The sequence below is a fragment of the Lathyrus oleraceus genome, chromosome 1 (assembly GCF_024323335.1).
Source record: "Lathyrus oleraceus cultivar Zhongwan6 chromosome 1, CAAS_Psat_ZW6_1.0, whole genome shotgun sequence".
In the NCBI taxonomy this organism is placed as follows: domain Eukaryota; kingdom Viridiplantae; phylum Streptophyta; class Magnoliopsida; order Fabales; family Fabaceae; genus Lathyrus; species Lathyrus oleraceus.
In genome coordinates, this window is record NC_066579.1 from 199,961,019 (window position 1) to 199,967,276 (window position 6,258).

Genomic DNA, 6,258 nt, shown 5'->3' on the forward strand with positions numbered 1-6,258 from the left:
GAAACACATGAGATGGCCCTTACAATGAACCATTATGTTTCGGGCAAAACGTATGGCTTCCATGCAAACAGAATTGAAAACATAAAATATTACTCTTCCGGATAAGTGACAATGATGATCTTTTAGGCCTTCCAGTTCCCTGGTACGCACGATTTTATCCACGACTCCAGCTCGCGGTCACTATCGATATCTTCACCCACTGTATAGGCGTGACCTGGATCCAGCACTCCGGCACTGACAAATGTGAACGGTGGACGACGTCCTCTGTTTTGTCTAGACGACTCTTGATCTGGCTGATAGCCAACCCCGAACATATCCGCCTTCACCACAATGTCTATGATCTTTCCCCAGCCTAGGGCTTCTCCGTTCTTCACCACTTCTAGGGCTTATTTATAAGAAGAAATGGACAGCTTTTTCTCTTTCTCAGCAAGAATGGCGTTCTCCACCTTGACGGTCTCAACTGCCTGACATGGTGTTTCACAAATTTCACTGTCCATTTCTACCTGCTTGAACGATGACAAGTGGCTGACAAAGATGTCCTCCTTCCCCCAATCAACTTTCTCAAATCGGAGACGTCCTTCATCCATCATTCTCTGAATCGTCTCCCTCAGCATTACACACCCATTTGTAGTGACGATGCAGGAAGCACAACGATTATCACAACCAGGGAAAACTCCACTCTTCATCAGATGTCTCTTGATCACAGACATTGGAGTCCTCAACTGGTTCACATCCGTCACCTCTAATTTTCTCTTATCCTCAGACATCACATTCACCCCCATAGGGCCATGCATCGGCATGGGGTTAGTATTAACATCCGGCATCGGTGCAAAATTGATGGCTTTAGAATCCACCAAATCTTGAACGACATGCTTAAAAGCTTTACACCCCTCAATGTGATATCCGGGTGCACCATCATGGAACTCGCACCTGACATTCTCATCATAACTTGCAAGCCTCTGCTCCGGTTTCCCTGGAACCAATGTCCTTGGCTGCACCAACCCAAGATCCATCAACCTTTTAAACAGAGAGGCATAAGTCACGGGCGGCTTATTGAAATGACGATCTGTCGTCCTTCTTCTCACTTGGCACACGGCTTTTTGTACTTTCTGTAGAGGTGGCTGCTGTTGTTGTAGTACAGATGATTTATCAGCAGGAATAGTCACTGCAGCAGCATACGGGTGATAACGATCTTTACCCCTTTTGGCATGCCCGTCACTTGACTCAACCTCCTTCTTGTGCTGAATACTGCCAGAGGGCTTCTTTACTCCAGACGACAAAGCATCTCCCTGGGTTTCCCCCATTCTCAGCCAGTTTTCAATCCTCTCCACCTTCTCGGCAATCGCTTTCTGCCCCTTGGCGAGCCCTCGTACAACATTGGACAACTCCCTTATCATCTCTTTTAATTCGAGAAGGTCGGCGTTGGGGAGATTCGTCATTCCTGTGTCAACCAAACAGGTTAGAAACTGATACCTGCGAAATAGAAGACAAGTTAATATGATTCATCCATGAATGCAATGTCTACCCATATGAGGAACACTCTGTCTTTCGATCCTGGTTTCATCGAGACAGATAATAATTCGACGGCAATATTTTGACATCACATCTGGTTTCATCATACAAATCAGAGATATGTGATTTAGCAAAGATATCACCCAACCAACCATGTGTGTGCTATGTGAGTGCATACAGGAAAGCAAATAAAGCTTGAAGACCGATCACTGAATGAAAATAACCATTGCATATCAAAAGTGCACCGCACGTGCAAGAGTCATACATCAGGCTGACACAAGTCAAATTACAATTCTCCAGAATCATAAAGAAAATACAGACAAGTGAATTCCGTCAACAGGCCTGACGGTAATTCAACACAAATGATAACAAGAGGCTACACTGAAGAAGGCCTCACAGAAGGCTCTACATCATCTACCATCTTGGTAAACTTCACCGCGAACCTAAGCTCAGTGTTCTCCTGCTGCAATCTCCCTATCTCTTTCTGGTGAATCTTCATCTGTCTGAAATAATGATCTCTCTCTGCAAGATAATGATCTCTCTCAGCAATGATCTTCACATTCTTTGTTTCCTTAATCTTCAGCTTTGCCTCCCATTCGGCAATAAGGGTTCTGACTCTGTCATCCCTCTGATCCCTCACAAGGATTTGTCTCCTCTTCTCATCTTCAATGACCTTCGAAGCTCTAGCTAGCTTCTCCTTAGTGATGTCATGTTCCTTTGTAGACGACTTTAAGGCCTGGCTGACCTTGCCATAGTAAGCGGTATCCATCTCAAAGCGCTTCACCACAAGAGCATGTCTCTTACCCTGATCTTCTATTCTCCCTTTGATTTCCTGATTAGCCATCTGAATCCTAGCAACACTCATCTCCAACTCAGTCTTCTCTGCTTGCAGCTGATCTCTGGCTTTCTTCATCTCAAGGAACTCTTCCATGCTGACAGAAGAACGTGGCCCCTCAATCGTAGGACACCAAGGATCACCTCCAGGAAATGGTAGATGTGTGAGCTCTATCCTCTTCCTAAGCCAATCGTTAAATGGAGGAAAAGACCTGTCGTTAACCTTGCTGAAAGGAACCTTGCCCTTCCTCTGAATATTTCGCCATGCCCCAGACACTTGCCTCAACCGTGTCGGATTACCCTCAGCCGGGAAATAGAATGACTCCTGAATCTCGCGCTCGAGAGGAGGAACCTCCATAGCAAACCCCATTTGTCTCCTAAGAAGCGTCGGGTTGTGATTAATGCAACCCTGAACTCCTATAAGAGGCACATTGGGAAAACTCCCACAACTGTAGATGAAATCTCGTCCAGCCATACCATTGTGAGTCCAAGCTATGTCCTTGGTCCGCAAACCCATCAACCTGACCGACCACTTGACAGTAGGATCAAGAGCGACAAAGGCACCTCTGGAAGGCAAATACCCCATAAACCACTTGTACAGCAGCTGAGCACAACATCTGATCAATCCCCCACGCCGCTTCTCGTTCCGATTATGGACCGAGTAGTATACATCCCCAACCAGAGTAGGAATAGGATTCCTCTGCACAAACAACCTGACGGCATTAATATCCACGAAGCTCTCCTGATTAGGAAACAGGATGGTCCCATAAATGCTGACAGCAATCAAGGCACAGGCCGTCTTCCAATTACCCAAAACAGCATGTTCCTTGGCTTTAGCCTCCAAGAAACTCAAATGAAAACCGGGTAACCTTCCCTTCTCCTTCAAACCCCCCTTGGTCACCTCTGGGCTCAAATAAAGAGCACGAGAGATCTCAGCAACATCAGGTTCCTCCTTAGTGACATAGAAAGGAATCTGATCTCTGATCTGAATACCCAGGATGCTAGCATAGTCCTCTATCAAAGGTCCCAACAAGTAATCCGGGAAGACGAAACATCTCAAACCAGGGTCATAAAACTGGAGAAGAGTATGGATGGCGCTCTTATCGCTGTCTGTGAGCCTGAAAACCAACTTCAGAATACCTCCGTATGCCTCACGGAACATCCCCACATGGTCGGGTGTAATCAATGCTTTCATATCTCTCAACACATCAATCTCTGGGTTGAAGAAACTGTAGACAACATCGTCTTTCAAACCGGTCCTCATGTCTGAGCAAAGAAGTCTCTCAACCAGGATCTCAATCAAAATGTCCCTGCATATGGATAAACATGTGTTAGATGCAGATAAATGCAAAATGTTATGATGCTGATGAATGAATGCAATGCATTGTGCCATCCTCCAAGTCATCTGAATAACCACTGCACTGAAGCCTTGATCTCTGAACTGATCACAACCATCTGAAGGAATATGTAACCACAAATCCGACTTGGGGTTCCGAAATAAATGGAACGGAATGATACATCACCATCATCACCTGAGATCCACTGATCTGATAACCACAAAATCATCTGAACCAGCCCAGGGAATCCTGAAATAAACGGATCCCCACTAATAAATACCACGGACGGAACTCCGGCGTCTTAGAAATAAATGTCCATAAATCCGACTTATAAATAAGACTCTGATCAATAGCTGAACCATTAGTCACCATCAAAGTCACCATCAGAACATGCATCTGTAAGAATCAACCCTCCCCTCACAGGTGAATTCTAATCAGGTCATCCTAAGGCGGATAATGGTCTCGACAATCGGGCAAAGATACTCAACGGGTTTGCCCTTTCGGGTGTGCCGTTGTAGCTCTCTTAAGATCGTCTAAACCAAAGATCCGGGAAAGATCGGTCACCAAAGTCAATAGCTCAGATGAGATAACCCAACCTGAGTGGAATAACTCCAAACGGAAGGACTCTCTCAAATGAACCTCGTCCGACTTGTGGTATGTCACGTTGCAACAATATGCTGATAAAGCAAGTGAGGAACATGAGACCACGCTAATCCTAGGTGTATACTCGGGTCTGGGTTTTAGCCCCACTCAGAATACCCACCCCAAAACAGAGGAACCAACCTATACAGAAGACAGCACAATGATAGTATGATGCATGCAAATATTTATGCAAATATTTATGCAAATATATATACACAACATAATAATCATAAATGCAATAAATAGAGCAACACAAGCAACCTAAACTACCCTAGAACGCTAGGAGAGACTCGCTTAGGGAAGATGGACCAGCAGAAAGGTCAACTTCTAATGTCCCCAGCAGAGTCGCCAGCTGTCGCATCCGCGAAAAACAACCGGCGGGCTAAAACAGAACAAACAGAGCCGCCACCGTGCGTTATTTATCCCAAATAGGGAAAGGAAACGCTCAAAGTAAACCTGGAAAAGACATGGTCTCGCGACCAAAGAGAGATGGGATCGGGAGTCGGTTATGCGAAGGGAAGGTATTAGCACCCCTACGCATCTGTCGTACTCGACGGGATCCACGCTCAAAAAGATAGAAGAAAGGTTGCTAAACACTGCTCAAAAGAATGCACACACACACTGGAATAAGACACAGGTGGGAGAAGAGGGGAAAGGGCTCGCTAGGATATCGCATCTTATGCCTACGTATCTCATCTGGAATGAGAATCAGAGCTACCGTAGTTCGGCTCACGCACGCCGAAACAAAACACACGCAAACAGGCAAACATGGAAACCGAATGCCAATCGCTGGACTTACATCAGACTCCAAACCAAATAAACCCACACTGGAAACCAAATGCCAATTGCTGGACTTATATCGAACTCCAAGCACACAACAATAGGATACGGAATGCCAATCGCTGGGCTTACATCCGTCTCCTAACACACACAAGAAGGATAACAAACAACAAGTTACTAAGGAGTCTGGCACTCGAGCCTAGCAACTGTCAAGCAAACACACACAAAAAGAAAAAAAAGGGTGCCCGGAGAGATCTCGTACGATCTCCTGCCTACGTACCTCATCTGGTATGAGGATCAGGGCAACGTAGTTCCCCTTAACAGGGGAGAAACTTTCTCCTAACCAGAGACTGGGAAATGACTAACTAGAAGGGAGACTGACTCGAGCCTAATAGTTATCATGTATTCCACAATGGTCCTAGGTTGAGTTTTCTATCTAACTTGCACAAGCAGCAAGCTATCCTAAACAGGCAAAGCAAAGCATACAAGCACAATAAACAATCACACAATTAGCACACACTATATACAAACAAAGTGGGCTCACACAAGGGTTAGGCTGTGAAACACAAGCCAGCTGTAATCGGGTGATGTTAGCTCTTAACCCTAACATTGAGAGTTAGGGCGAAGCAGATGAAATAGGAAGTGAGGGGTGTGCCTCACAGCTCTTATCCCTGGCCTGGGAGAGCTTCAGACAAATGAAAGTGTGGGTTCAGAAAGTTGGAACCCTTCTACACTTATGACTGACTCAACTGAGATCTTGGGTTAATATCCACAATGCATCAACACCAGTTGTGTGAGCAAAGGGATGACTCAACTGAATAGCAGGAGATGGATTGCACATCTCTTGTGTTCTTCCAATTGCCTCTTAGAGGTCTTTTCCTGCTTGGCACAAAGATAAACAATCACAAGCATTTCCTCTTAAGGAGGACTTCAGACAGGTGCCTGACCAAATAACAGGCCAGGTCTTCCAGACTACATGAAGTCAGTGAATTATACCTCCATTGGTTAAGCAACCAAGCAACAGCAAAAGCAAGTTCAAAGAACTTTAGCAACTAATGTACCTGAAAACAATCTAACTCAGTCAGTACACAACTCACAAAGTCAAACAAACAGTTCAACAGTCAACAGTTAACTGTACACAATCAAACAAGCA